This window comes from Falco peregrinus, chromosome 14, assembly GCF_023634155.1.
Source record: "Falco peregrinus isolate bFalPer1 chromosome 14, bFalPer1.pri, whole genome shotgun sequence".
NCBI lineage: Eukaryota > Metazoa > Chordata > Aves > Falconiformes > Falconidae > Falco > Falco peregrinus.
Genome location: NC_073734.1, coordinates 6,393,213 through 6,409,243, shown reverse-complemented (window position 1 = coordinate 6,409,243; position 16,031 = coordinate 6,393,213). Strand labels below are relative to the sequence as shown.

The 16,031-nt window shown below is 42.0% G+C and overlaps 1 protein-coding gene across 13 annotated transcripts in view; it reads left to right on the top strand.

Annotated features, from left to right (window-relative positions):
- KLHL36 (kelch like family member 36) overlaps positions 1-16,031 on the top strand; it is a 97,931-nt gene that overhangs the window by 39,115 nt on the left and 42,785 nt on the right. The gene's annotated exons all lie outside the window — the stretch shown is intronic.

The following is a 16,031-nucleotide window of genomic DNA, read 5'->3' as shown; positions in this document are numbered from 1 at the left end:
AGTCTCTTCCAGAAAATAAGGAATTGCAGTAAACAAGGGAGAGGCTTCCCAGAAGGAGTCATTTCACAGTGAGCTCAGTCGGTCGTGAGCCGTAGAGTATCGAAGCAGTTTGTTGTAGCTCTCCTGCAGGTCATCCCCGACAGAGTGCACCGGGATGTTTACAGCGTTACAAATCTGAAGGCTCTGACTGATGTATTTAGGGACAGAGGCCTTTCTGAACTATGGCGTTATTCACCCTTTGGTACAGCTGTTTTGTCTTTATAGCTGTTAAATATAATGTGTGCTGAAAGGGGAAAACGGTCATTAATTCATTAGTGATAATTCTCATTGTTTTCTTGCACGCTTGTATACATAGCGCACAGAATAACACAGCCCCAGGGCCTTACCCTCTGCAACAAACCCACAGAGACAGGACTTTCCCATGTCGGAGCACGGATGCTCTGAACCACGCAGGCTGTTTTGTTCTGCTGCCAGGCAAAGTCTCCAGTCAGATAGTTATTATTGCTCACTCTTTTTTTAATAAAAAAACCTCTCTGAAAGCAAACAGAATGAAAGCGTGTAAGGAAAGATGCTAGTTCCATTTCTTGGGGTCCACAAAAATTGCAGAACTCCTAGAGTGGATGCATTCCTGGTACAAAAGCAAAATCAGAGAGGCAGGGAAAAAAAAAAAAAAAAAAGATAATGCTACCTGGGCATGTAAATAATCCCTATTAAGATTTGTTTCTTTTTTTAAGCAAAACAACTGGATAGGATTATTGTGATAGGAAAGATTACAGAAACGTTCAAGCGGTTAAGATTCTAGTCAGGAGTGAGGCTCTGTTGTGTTAAGCCTTATATAAATACACAATAAGATGCAACCCCCTAGCCTGGAAAAATTATATTGGGAAAGGCAAGACTCAGGGAGGCTGGGGAGGGACAGAGGCACAGAAAAGGGAAGCAACATGCCCCAGGTCAGACAATAGCTTACTGGCAGCAGCAAAAATAGAATAGGAGCTGGCTTCTTCCCACACTGGTGTGACTCCCTCCTTGACTGATTGTTGTGAAATAAATCATTGTTCACAGAAATGAGACATACACTACTCACATACTTAGCTGCAAATCTATTCCATGAAGAGGTTTTCAGCTATTTGTTGAGCTGTAGGATTTCTATTAGCTGTATGGTCCCTGAACCAAGCCTTCAAACAACAAGATTGTTTTTCTTAGTAGTGTTTCATGGATCCCTTAGAAGTAGTCCTTGGAATCTCAGGTGTCTGCAAATTACAATTTCAAAGTCTGTGTTTTATACAGTTTTTATACATTCTTGGTCTTCAGTATTTTTTTTATATATTTACACTAAATACAGCTGCGGGAATTCTGAGCCACCCCATTTCTTGTCATCTTCTTTTGACTAAAGTAAATGGAATAACTGAAATTTTCATGCTGAGTGAAAACAGTGAAAGTGAATTAAACTGAACTTTGAACAACTGCATCCAAGCTAAATCTACTTTCTTTGAAACCCAGGGCCCCTAAGATACACATATTACTGACAAATTCGGGGGTCTCCAGATAAGTCTCTGATCAACAGTGGAAACATTTACCATTGTACCCAGGAACTGGTATTTTAGAAATCTCCATGGAGATAATTGCCATGGCAATTCAACAATGCCTAGTATGTGAAACACATTCATATTAATTCTTCTAATTTGTCCAAAATGCCCTTTTTCCATTCTTGCAATGTGCTAGAAAAAGAAAAATATATTGCATGTTGGATCAGGTTTCCAATTACTAGCAGAATACTCAGTTGTTGACAGACATGTCTTCCTGTTGGAAGTAAATGTAAACCAGCATAGGAAAGCTGAACTGATCAAACTGAGGTCTTTTCAAAGTGAAAAATAGAACAATTACCGGATGCAAGTAGATAATTTTCCTATGGGGCACAAATTCCTTGGAACATGCTGCTTTTGCAAAATGAAAACCTCCAGGAATGCGTCAATTCAATGTAACTCTGAAGAAAAGAAATTTAAAAAAAATTAAAAAATTTTAAAAAAGACAAGCTGAATTGTTTATTTTTTTTAATTTATTACTTTCTAAAGAAATAACAATAAAAGAAATGTGTCACTGTTTAGACACAATTTCTACAGCTTCTTGCACATGTACAAGTCTTGAATCGAAATGAGCACAAAGCAGTTTGTGTTTGTAAAAAAATAATTTGCTTTTCTAGAAGCATCACAACTTTTTGTGTTGGTTTTTTTTTTCACTTCAGAATAAAGCAAATTTGGAATTATGGCCTTATGGAGAAACTGAAGTTAGAAGGGACCTCTGCAGGCCATGCGTTCCACACTCCTGCTCAAAGCAGAGCTAATTTTTGAGTTAGATCAGGTTGTGGAAGACCTTGTCCTCACAGATTTTGAAATTCTGCAAGAACTGAGATTCCACAGCCTCTCTGGATCCCTCTTCTAGTGCTTCACCACTCTTTTTGTGAACATTTGTTTCCCCTTGGATTTGATCAGAATTTCCTTTTTTGTAGCTTGTGACCATCTATTCTCAAACCACAGCATAGCATCATGCCAGGAAGTTGAGTTGGAAAAGGATAAGCATGGAGGATTCTCTTGTCTGGGCATCCTGGAATTCAAATTCATGTTTATGCCCCTGAGGTCAGTCAGCCACAACAGCAGGAGTGGGGAATGCAGGATGTTGTAGTGAAGAGGAAGCTAATTGTGTTGATTTACTTTTTGTCTGTTTCTGTGAAGTATCATCTGAAAAAAATCTAGCTAATACTCATCACACCAAAAAGGTAAAAAGGCAGGGTGACAGACAGCCCAATGCTGGCAGTGTCTCACTTGCCATATCCATGGGTTTTAGTTGCTCCCTTGTATTCTCCCTGCCCAGTGCTTCTTCGTCTTTGCCCTCCTTCATCATTGATGTCTTTCAGGGAGTCAATCTTTATCTCAGCAGCGGTTCATCAGTGCAGATCACTTTAGAGACACATCAAATGCCTCTTGGCCTCATTGTAATGTGCAGAAAAAATACAAACCAAAATGGCTTTCTTACCCTTCTGCCAAGGCTCTAGATCATTTTTAAGTGGATGGTGCAAAATGTTAGGGTTTTTATTTCCTGCAGACCTTGTCCCTGATTTATTAGCACCGAGTGGAACTCTGGAAAACTCTTAACAGATAGGGAAGTGCCTAGTGTCTGAAGATAAAGACACAACTAATGGTTTCCTGTGTGCCTGAGGAAAGGTGACTGCCTACCACAACAAAAGCTGGGGAAGGACCAAGCTCTCGGATTATTTTTCAACTGGTTGAAATGTGAGACCAGAGCACGTCATAAAAGACAACAGCTTGCAGGATCCCGTGAGGGTTTGATGCAAAACAAAAAGTTGCTGCAAGTGCACTTGCAAGGAGAATAAAAAACCAGAATCGGTTGTTTGGTTTGTCCTGTGGCGTAACACAACTTTCATTGAACTTGGAAAAGATATCAGCTGCAGGGTTGGGAAATACAGCAGCCAGAAGTGGCTCACCTTACAATGTGCAAACATAAGGCAGTACCTCTGAACGAAGTATCATGTGCGCGTCGGTGTGTTTACACCCTGCCTGATCAAAGGTTTTGCCTTTTGCTGCACACTTTGAGACAGTAGTGGTAAGTTCATTCAACAACGGGTGTTTTCTGACACTGTGGCTATGTTTAAAAATTTTCATCGTTTGAAATACAGTCAAAACAAAATAGAATGTATGTCCTATTATCCTGTTACCTTGTGGGTGTGTGGGGGAGAGAGAGAGGGATTAATGAATAAACTGAAAAGATTTTCAGTTCCTGTTTTCTGGCAATTTGGGCTGTTGGACAGTACATGAGACCTTGCACATTTTTCACTTTGTTGATTTTCCTGCTTGTAAAGTGACGTCCAAAGCCTGAAGATTTTCTGTTTGAGGATTGCTAATCTGACAGGGGAGTGATGTTTCTCTGTGGTGTAAGTCACAGCTGAAGAAAGGAGGAGAGCGAAAGCAAGTCTCGGGAGACCCTAGCATGCTTGGCTTTCCACAGGCACATACGCACACGAGTGGGATGCTAATGTCACTCAAGGGCCAGAAATACCTGGCCAGAAACACCTGCTGAGGGGAAGTGTCAAAATGTTTCTTCTTGACTTTTAAGAAAAGAAATTCTGAAGGCTGGAGAGAATGTGCTCAGCATATTATAAGATGAAGATAGCAAATAAACAACTCAACTACCAAAATGCCTTACATAGGCAAGGGCAATTCTCCATAGTACAAAATAAAATGCAAACCTATACCAGTACAGACATTGCAAACTGTCTGACACATGCATAGTCCCATTGCTGGTTCAGTTCACAGCAAGATATGGGGCCAGAAAATGCTAACTCAGTCAGCTGGAGAAGTCGAGCACAACTACCATTGCCTGTGGCTGAGCAAAATTAAACTATTTGATTCTGCCAGAACAAGACACAGCCTTCAACCCAGGGGCTTTTCAGGAACCAGCAATAAACTGAACTCTTGTGTCAGATTGGCAAATTATATTACAGTCGGGCCCGCTCAAGAAATAAGTATATTTGGACACATGAGGATACACCAGTAGAGAGGATTTTTTGTTAAACCAGAGCAGACAAAGCAGGTTCCTCTGTTACCTGCCCTTGCTATTACCATCATGAGGTGCAGAAAGGCAAACATAACAGCTGTAACACAAGCCCCAGCTCTTGTTGTGGCCCTTCAACAATGAAAATAACTCGAAACCACCCTCAGACAGATCTGAGTAGGTGCAAGGACATTACAGGGTCAGTGGCAATGATGTGGAACAGAATAATGAAATTCAGGGGTCTCCAGATGAGTCTCAGTGATTGCCATAATCGTATATCACACACCACAGCTGCACCTCTGTCACTTGTGTTCTGGGCAGACAGTCTGGAGTCCTGTATGCTCCAGTAATGAGAGAGGGGCTAGGATGATCAAAAAAGATTTTTCCACATCTAACTTCTCTGATGCTGTTTCTTTTGAAAAAGACTGTAGGGTATTGCCTCATTTCCACCTTTGTAGAAAAGATTTATCTTAAAAAGATTCTTATTAAATAGTCTCCTGCTGCGATTGAGTTACGGAGTTGGGTTATCTGAGCACTCCAGAGTGGTTTGAAAATAGAAGAGGGAAAATACTTCAGTGAGGGAGAAAATGCATGCCTGTTCGTAAATGTTAATGTCAAATTTCCCAGGGTGTTGGACACATAGAGAATTGTGGCTATTGAATTAATTTTCTCACTAATAATATTCTAGTAAATGTCAAATAGTCTCCTCTATGCACCTCTGTTTCCAAAAGCCTTGTGAACGTTTTCTCTTCAAAACCAACCTCCCTTTCACCTTCTGCTTCATCACCTTTGGTGATGCTTTTGGGGTCAGTTATTTTTTCTGAACACATTTCATTCCTTCGTCAGGCTGGCTTATGTGTAACTATTGCTGCGTTTTCCACTGGAAAAGCTTCCATGCATCAGTTGCGGCAGCACCTCAAAGTCCACTCATGAACAAAGGCCGATGTGGTTTAAAGAGTTGTACAGCCATGGAAAAGCAGTCCCTCCACCAAGGAATTTGTGATCTAGCCCCCAGTCAGCAGTTCAGCCCTAGACCTGCTCCACCCAGCCTAATCCCAACCATCTCATTTACAATATAACACGTCAGCTACAAACTCCTAGAGACAAATTTCTGATTATGTAGTCACCATCTTCCTTCAGTGCGGTGTGGGAGCTTCCCTTTAAAATCCAGGCTGCTGTAGATTAGTCATACTAACGATGGAATGCTTGCCTTGGCACTTAGAAGATATTCAAGGTGAGCTGGCAGCAATGTCTGCATATACTGGGCAGCTGGAGTCCCAGGGCAACACTTGTCTGCTACGGTGATGCTGAAGAGGGTGCGCTTCTGAGAGTTTGGCTTGCTTTTATGATCTGTGTGTGTACGGATGCTGCTGCCATCACCCATCTGTATCGTTTTCTCACTGGTTTTGTGCTGTGAAGGGAGAGAACAACTGAGTGAATGGCCACTAAGGACATCCCTGCTAATTGCTCAAAGTTAATCTGGAATTTGGGACAGAAGATAACTCAAGTCTCTGATAAAATTGCGTATTGCTTGTTGCTCCTGAAGGGAATGATTGTTTTATTGTGATGAACTGTGTTGAGAACTTTGGGTTTTATGTGTCTTCAGCAGTTTGGGGAAATTAACTGATCCCTAACCTTATCAATGTCCAAACAGATCATCCCAAGCACTGAAGTTAGAGAAAAGTTAAATGCTAATTTAGATGCCCTGATTGTGTCCTCTGAATCCAGCTACCTCTCTCTGCTGATCCATGGGTGAGCAAAAGGAAATAAAAACTATTTAGGTGATGCAGTCTGTGCCATCATTTGTCCTCTGCTGCACTGTGATGTCCATGTGGGATGGAAGAGCAGGAACTCTGTACGTCTTCTCCCTTATCACTGGGTAGTAAACAAATACAGAAAATATTGCTGCTCTTTAAAGCCTTTCTTATAGGCCTTGCAAAGATTGATGACTAAAAAACAAACAACATCTTTATCACTTGTACATTCTTAAGTTATCCTGAAAAACTGTTTCATTGTGTAGAATACTTTCCAAGGAACTACATCAAAGAGGAGATTACAGCTACTAGAGGAATCACACCAGTGGAGGTGACCCGTTGTCGGTGTTAAGCTGCTCCTTGTAAGTCGGTATGAAGCTGTCACACTGAAAGGAAGGCATAAAAATGCAACCATGCTGCAGCAATGAAGCTGTCAAAGTCAGGGGACTATAATACATTCCTTTTAGTGATTGTTTCTTCCTGAGCTCATAAAGTAGAACATCTTGGCTTGGTGGTCTTGCTGAGAAACACCATTTAAATTTAACAGATACCCAGCATGATGCCCAACCTCCAGCCATCTTTTCTGTAGCACTCACTGCTTGAAAACTAGTCCAGGACACCTGGCCCTGTGCTCTAGATTAATCTGATCTCGTTTTTAACCAGCATAGTGGAGAAGCTCTGCAGCATCGCAGATGTATGCTTGATGCTCTGTGCGATTGATTTAATATGGTGAAACCAAATGTACCTTCTGGTGTGAGAGGAGCTAGAGGAAAGATAATGTTACTTCTGAATCAAATTATCCTTCTTTTTTGTGCTTAATTAAGAACACAGTCTTGCTTGAGGCTGAGAAGCTTTGGCTTCAGTTTACACAGACACATTGTATCTGTTTGTCTGCCTGTCCAAATTTTTCACCCTTCCACGTTACAGCAATATCCCTGTATCTGGCCCTATAAAAACTGATGGCAAACAGCCTACGGATTTCAGCTGAGCAGGAGCCAGTAGATGCTGATTTTACCTGGACAGTGTTCTTTAACAGATGTAGCTCAGTAATAATTCATGTAGTTGAATCCAACATAAAACTATGAATGCACAATTAAAAAAATAATCACAGTTCTGAGCCTGTTTTTTCCTATCCATTTAATCAACGGGAACAGAGAGAAGGACCAGATGACTTGTAACAAAAGGCCTTTTTCATTTCTTCTGTACTTCATTGCTGAAAGGAACATCATCTTCCTCTCTGAAAGAATGAGATGGTAACACAGTACCCTATGACTATTTATAAGACATTTCCTTTGGTGATGCTTTTAGCACACCACGTTTGTGACTTGAAACATAATCTGCTCAGAAAGCCTGGTGAAGTGAAAAGGATTGTTGTTCCGTAGAAGAGGACAGTGAGGTACATATTTCAATTATTGGGTAACAAACAGAGCTTGTGTCAGATGACACAAGGATAGCAGACATTGCTGTAGCTTACTTGCACAAAGGAATTGTGGAAGTACATTCGTTAATCACTGCAGCAACCTACAGGGTGTCCACAGGGAAGCTGGAAGTGCGCGAGCAGACAGATAAGAGTTCACCAGTTCTGTCCTGGAAAATACTGGAGCTCCCTGGGAGAGCTGGAGTACTCTCAGGTCTCTCAAGTATTTTCAGGACTCCATGGAGATTTCTCCTGAATCCATCTCATGCACTGATTGATCTCATATACCAGGCTGCTGAAGCAGGAGCTCTCCGGTCCCCTCTTAACATTCAGTGTTTCTGAATTGGATCTGAAATTGTGGATGTGCCTTCTCCCTTTGCTTGAAATAGAGTGGAAGGTCAAAGCTGGCTGTGGATTCAAATACTGAATTTCAGACCTATCTGTGATTTATATTGGTCTGTCATGCTTGTAAGATGAAAAGTACTCTGTTTAATGAGAAAGTGGACCCTGTTACTATTCCAGCTCCCATATCCCTGATTCAATCTAAACCACATTTCCCTCACAAAGAACCTTTCAAAAGCAAAGAATTTCAAAAATCACTGCTATGAATGGTCCAAGAACCTACATTGTAAAGAAGTCCCCAAATGATCTATCGCCATTGGAGATTTGTTTGTTAGCTTGGATTTCTTGGTCCAGAAATGGGTCCATTTTCACACACATACAAAAAGATCTTTTGTTTTCCCAAGAATGTGTGAATCTTATGGAATCTTTTTAGAAAAAAACTTATCTTTAGTTTCAAAGTGTAACATGCCAGAACCAGTTGCTTCGAAAACATCCTTGCCTCTAACGTGTTTTTCATTAGGAAAATGTATTCCCAAACTGAAATTAGTTCCAGTTTTCAGGAAGGACTCAAGTCTGTTCTTGCTTTGACAGCTCTTGGTATAAATAATGTAGTAAAATGTGAATCCAGAAGAATTATTTGTGTATATTGAGAAGATAACTTGTAACTGGGCAGTAATTCTGACAACCTGCTCGTAAAGGCAGAGCTGTCCTCGATTCAAATACTGAACCCTGCATAACGGAACAATATAATTATTGCTGGATCACACTTGCAGATTGGTTTTACAAGTTGCAACCAAATAAAAGAGAAAAATTGCAAACTGGCATGGAAGTGTCACCAGGGAGCAACCTTGGGAAGAGTTAAGCTTGGAAAGGAAGTTTACAGTGAAAGCTGTTTTGTTGTGTTTTACATTTCCGATAAAGCTAAACCCCAGGAGAATTTTGCCCTGTGTGGGGTGTTTGCAAGCTGGTAAACTCAGAACATGGGTTTTCTTCACTAACCAGATTTTAGAACTTGCCAAAAAAATACCCTTTCAGAATGAAAACCTGTAATCTGTGCATTAATATTAGGCACGGTTGCATTAACAGAGCAAGAATTAATTGGCAGTTGCCCTAACAGGACTCTTCTGACCTTAGTTTAAGATTTAATCATAATAATTTTGCACAGGATTTGTTATGCAAAATAACCAGTGAGCAACCTCCTCCCCTTTCCTCATACGCTGCGTAAGGGATTGGTAAGGGACACTCATTCAGTCTGCAAACAGTGAGATTGACTTACTGGGAGCAGTTTAAATGCTCGAACGGAAAAGACAGAAACTTGAGCACACATTTCACTGCTTTGACTTCAGTTTTTGAGCATTGTGCCCTCCTGTTTTGAGTGAAGGGTCCTACTTTATGGTGTCCATAGCAAGATTATAACCAGAACCTCTGTACCCACGTCCACAGACACTATTTGGGGTTGCTGCTCCGTTTTGCACCTCTGGGTTAAGGGAAGGCTTTTTGTGTTCTTGCTGTTTATTCTGCTCAGAGACTTCTAGTTTCTGCTAATCTGCTGAGAGGAAAACTCATTGATCTGCAAGCAGATTAGCGGCAGTTGTCTGGGGTGGCAGCGTTTGCCAGGAGAGCAGAGCAGGTGGCTGGGGGCCAGTGACCGACTAGTTCCATACCTTGTTTTAATCTGCCCTTACATTTCTATTGGAGCTATTCCCCAGCACATCATGTAGACTCCTTTTTAAATTTCAGGCCAACGTGCACTAAAGCCAAACTTTCTTGGTTTATTGCCTGGTTTACATTTAAGAGGATGAGCTTGTGCTGGTTTAATTTTATTCCACACCAATTCTTAAATTCTTTTCCCACTGGAAGGCTTCAGCTTTTCTGGCTGTGCTGAAAGTAGCGTTTGGCATAAGTCATAAACCCTACTTCAGACAACTTAATCTGTTCAAAATGGTGCCAAAAGGAAAAAAAAGCACTATTGCAAACAAAGGCTTGTGTATCCTTATCTAAGGCTGAGAACCTTATGGCTATGAGAGGCGAGTTTTGTCTTTGGATCCAGCTGTAACACTTTAAGACATGACTATTTCAGCTGTTTTCTCTGTCCATTCGCTCAGTCTAGGGTAGAGCTGGCTCATTTATGCCCTGTGACTGCAAATGCATCTGAGTTCAGAGAAAATGCATTTTGAATCAGCTCTTGTATTACCGTACTTGAGGCAGTAAAGCGCTCGAAGTTCAGAAAAGAGATAAGATCAAATCTAATCATCTGTGCGCAGCAGCAATTGAATTTCCCCTGTTTGTTGAGCCCAATAATTGGTGTTTTCTTCAAACATCTATTCCAGAAAAAGCACATTCTTGCTTTGCGTGGTAGCAAAAATGGTGAATCAATCAATTGCCTTGACTGTCTCTCCCAGAGCTTAATCACCTTCCCTTATAAAAATGCATGTCTAGTTTGCTGTTTCAATTCGTCTGTCTTCAGCCCTGAGCCACTGATTCTTGTTCTGTCATGCTGCACTCAGCTACAAGATACCAGTTCAGCCCCTGGCAAAACGTCAGCTTCTCTCTTCACCCCCAGCACCAGGGAGCATGGTTCACATTTGCATAGTCTGATGCCCCATCGCAGTAGGTTTTGTTATTTGGATAAAATTGTTGAATCTCCTCTGTGTCTCAGGTCCGTGATTTTTGGAATGTGCCATCCCATTCACTGCAATTTTGTCACCAGCTAGGGCAAAAATGTGCTCAATTTATGACTGACTCCTCCGTGCACTCGTGTAATAATCCTTAGATAAACTGATCATGAGATTGTACTGCTTAAAGCCAGTGTTTATCTTTCCAAGCACTTAAGGCATTAAGTATCAGTATGAGAGGAAAATGAAATGTTGGCAGAGAGTTTTCAGAAACAAACATGAACTGGAACATTAAGAGGCTTGATGCAAGGAGAGCCATCTAGCAGATTTATGGTTTCATCTGACAGGTTCTAGCTTTTAAATAAGGAAGATAAAGGTAATAAATTTTGTAGTGTTTCTGATTTACAGCTCTGATACAAGATACACTGCTGTGTGTGGATCGTTGTTGAGATTCTCTATCACATCACTCCATAATTGCATCCATATTAACCCAGTGCAGTGCAATTCTGGAAGCTTAAGGATTCTCCAGAAAGTTTGCCTAAGTGTGTTAAAAGGAAGATACAGCTAGATGCAAAATGCTTCCTGGAAAACAGCTTTAAAGAGAAAGGAAGTGCTTATTTCTGACTTTAAAAATGTTTTGTGATTCTGTCTGAAATATTTCCCATTAACCCTGTAATTACACCTGAACTGAAGTTGTTGGAGGAAAAAAAAAAAGTCAAAACATTTTCAAACAGCGTGTGGTATCTGATGACAGCCAACACAAGGATATTGAAAACAGCTGCTTGTCTAGGTAGTACAGTGAACACCGATACATTAATATGCACACTGAAAGCCTTTCATTGCAAAATAGACAAGAGTCACTTTTCATCTAGAAGAGAGTATAGTGCTTCTCTCCATTCTTACTAGTTATTTTCAAATGCTTTTAATAGGCTACAGATAACAGAATAATTTGTCGCTTTATAACGTTAATACCATTTTACGATAAAGAGTTATGATCCTTTTTCTGAAAAAATGCTAGTAATTTTTGCATAGGACTTCAGGGGGTTTCGCAGGGTTTCTGCTTTCAAGTGTTGTGACAGCTGTTGTTTTTGTTTTGGTTTGGAACTTGGCAACATTGAAACATTGTAATTTTAAGTTAAATACACTTTCCTGCTCCTTGGTATGGTAACACACCCTTCATTGTTACGTTCTAGATGGAAGAGAGCTGAAAATTCAGGCGTTGTCACAGCTTTAAGTCTTTTCTGAGCCCTGTATTCTGTAGTCAGTCAGCTTTTATATAAATTTCCTCACATGAAACTTTTCTTGGTGCATAGTAACTGAGAAATCATCATGAGAAGGCAGCATTCACACCTTCCCATAGGGGTGATCTCACCACAGCTCCTTTGCTCTGAGCTCTGACTCCGCTGCAGACACCCCTGAGACCTGTTTGATTTCTGATTTTGGCAAAACACTTCCCCCCATCAAAACCGACGTCAGAATTAACTTCAGTGCTACAGCTCAACTCTTATTATTTTAAAATCATGTCACTAATACACTTACTGGAGTCTTGCCCTGGGTGTAATAAAACCTAGTTTAAATTGCCGAAGGGTTCAGCTGCTGCCTTGAACAGCTGCATTGCTGTAATTTGCCAATAGGATGTATTACATCCTGATTACAGTTTCTGTTGAGTGATAGGCCAAAATTACAAGGCAAAAATGTGGCTAATCATGATAAAGGAGATAAGTCTATTCATCTGCCTGCATTTAATATTTGCAGAACAGATGCTGTTTGTTTCCCTTCAGCTGCATTTACATGGAAATGCGCTTTCATTCTGAAGATGTCTTAAGGTTAATGAAAAACCTTATTGGACATTTTGATGGGGGAAGGAGGGAGAGAGGTGAAATATCTTATAAGGTTTCTCGTTGTTTCCCAGCCCTGATAAACTTACACAAATCAATCCGTCATTGTAAGATGAGCAAAGTGAGCTACTCTGGGCCAGAAACAGATGTCTGTGAAAGCTGAAGAGACCGTGTTTTTAGCAGATGGATCGCCAGCATAGGTGCAAATCACACTAGGAAAGACTGTACCACTCCAGGGATTAAGGCCTGAGGGGGCTGTGAATGGTCTTTTATTGCGCTTGTTCCCACCCAGCAATACGCAGCACTTAAAGCATCGCCCATAAAGTTTTACCTCACTGGGCCATAAAGCCGAGCCTTAGATGAGGACTGCATTAACACCCTGCCCCCATTATACACCAGAGAGGTCCCAGAAGTGTGAGATTTGGAGGTGGAGGAGGTCTCACTTCATAGCTCAGTACGTGATGTATTCTACTTCCACAAGCCCATGGCTCCAGTCTGGGGAAAATTGTAAGAGATCCCCTGGTTCCCTCCTTCCAGCCCCCCCCCGGCAGCACCAGGACTGTAAGAGATGCAGTGCCAGGAGTAAGCGGAAGCGTGTCCGCCGGGGACGAGGCAAGAAAATGAGCTGCTGTCGTCACGCCTGGAACAGAGTTTATAGCTCATGTATTGACGGCGATTAAACAATGTCCCTTTTTGTGCTGTGGCGTGGAGCACTGAACTGAGCTAGACTCACACTGTAATGCACAAAGTATCTTGCATCTCCCCTTCAACCCTCTCTGCAGCTCCTCCAGTGCCTTGTTACCAAATAACTGCAACAATTCAAGCTGGAGAGATTAGATCACCCCAGGGGTCTGTACAGCAGAGCCTACTTAACACCAGCCAGTAATCTGGCATTATGTACTCTTTGGGACAGCAGTCTATAAAAACACACACAGAAGACGCCGTCGGTTTCCATGGCTGGTTGGTGCAGCCAGGGTTGCCTGGTTCAGCTATTTTCTATTCTGCAAAAGCCCACTCGCTCCTTGGAGTGAGAATTTGCTGTTCACGTGTTGCAGCCTGTGATGACTCAGAGCAGCCTCGCCATCTCTCATGCTCAAGCCACAACTTCGCCCCTGGTACCGAGCATTTTCTCCCTGATGGCTACCATGGCCTCCTAAATAAGTCTTGGGGGGGTCACCCATTCACCCATCCCTTAGCAACCGTCTGACTGCACTGCATAAAAGGCCCCCCGATCTGGGCCTGCTAAAATGAAGTCATCTGCCATCTCTGACTCCCTGTATTAATCAAGAAGATTTTGGAGGATATTTTGCTCAGCTCTGTTGCTCCCTCCCTGCTAAAAGTGGGTGCTGCCTCATATCTGCTGCTCTTGTAATGTAGAGGAATAGAAAATCCTTTGGCGATGCCAAATATAAAGCAGCCATTGAACCGTTTCAATCTGTTCCTTGCCAGACACAGCCCCCAGCGTGCTGTCGCTGCCGCTCACATCTCGCTCTCGCTTTGTCGGAGCGGAGCAGACTCTCCCCGGCCTCAAGCCTCGACATACGGCAAAGTCCCCGCTGAGCTGCAGCACAAGGGACACCGCAGGCTCCTGTAACGCAGCCCACAAGCCTTTGTGCAGCAGCAGGTCTTTAAAGCCTGATGAAAGGGCTGATAAGGCAAAAGCAGGCTTTGAATACTAAATGGACACTAAACAGGGCACCTGGCTATCAAAAAAATACATTAAAAATGAAAAAAAATACCCCATGTGTCATATGGTCATTAGCATCAATCCCAGGATGGAGTGTTATCAGCATTGCTCTGATAAGGTGAGGAATGCACGTGTTAAGAGGCTGACTCCCCGGGGCTGAGCTGCAGGGCCCTGGAATACATAGGCTGCTATTTTTGCTTCAATTCCATGGTAAAAAAAAAACCAAAACCTTTCCTAAACAAGGGTATTGTGCTCCAGGAACAACAGTATGGTCTCATTTATGCTAATCTTTCTGAAACACTCTGAGGCTGCCTGATGAGAAGTGTTACAGAAAAAATAGGGATTCTTAATTCCTTCTTTGTCTCTACCACTCCGGGTGCAAAATACAGTCCCTAACAGAGTCCCTAATATATCTGATCAGAGCATCAGCCACTTGTAGACATTTAGATACACTAATATGCTGTGAAGGATGATACTGAGAAGGCCTGGAGTCTTAAAATAGATACAATTTCCAATTTATGTTGTGTTATTGTGATACGCCAAGCATGAGATCCCAAATGCACCATGAGTAATTGGTCTTATGCTTTTACTCTTCATGTGCCAGTCTTTCTTCTGCTCAGTTTTTGTCAATTGTTTCTTGCATTCTTAATTATTACCAAGGCAGGATAATGCATGTGAACACTGTGGGGTAAATACTTTTCCAGCCAAGCAACAGCAGACCCCAGAGATAAGTTTTAGCCTGCAGAGCAGATTGAGTTACACCAGGCGCATATAGCCCCTGTGACTAGCTGAGCTGCTCCTATTACAAACATAAGGGTTTGACATAACACCAATAAAGTCACTCCCTGGAGGAAAATGAAGACCATTTGGTAATGCCAAAGTATAATCAACATTTTAAAAACAGAGCCATTTAATGTCTAATTCAGATTACTCTTACGGGAGCGATGAATAGAGAGGGAGGGAAGCACTGAATTCTTGAAACACATTTTGCCCCAAACACCTCCTAGGCAGCCACCTGGGATGTACGTTCATCAGCTTGGGCTGGGGCTGGGGCTGGGGTCGGGGCTGGGTGTGTTTCCAAGACATTCTTTGTGACAAAGATAATTGTATAGTTGACTGGGGGTTCGACAAGCAGGGTCTTGATTAACTTGGCTGTTGCAGTGTTGTTAGAGCAACAGGACTGTACAAACAAGAACTCCCCGGTGTGTTTTTGAGAACTGACCAACTGTGCTCTAGTGAGACAGACCAGCAGCAATGTTTTTGTACAGCTCATCCTGTTTTTTTCCCTGCGACGTTCTTCAGAGCATTAGCAAGATGGTATTGCTATGTAGGCTGCCCAAGAAGATGAAATTGAGGCTGGAAACAAAACAAAACCCCACTAATTCTCTGTTACTAGTATAATTCATTAGGCTATTTTTTGCCATAAGGTTTTATGCTGATGTCTTATCACAAATAAGTAATTCCTTCTCTTCCTCATTTTTCTCCTGTGTGTCTAATGTTGCTCATGCAATTGCTGTGCTAGCGACTGCAAGCCTGATAATTCCTGTGCTCAGAATTAGACCACATGTGCCGGTACACCACAGAGGTGATTCAAAGAGGGAATACAGAATCTTACATGTTCTGTAAACTGCACTAAGGGCAAAATGGGATGGTTTGCTTGTATGGGTACTTTGGAGTCCTGCTTCAAACCACTGCAGAAGTCAGGAGAAACTCTAAGGGAGGCACAAGCCCATCCAGCCACTGCTGGTGTCAGCCCCAGATGCAGGGCACTGGGCCCCAACAGTGGCTGTCAAAGAGGGCATGGAACAGACT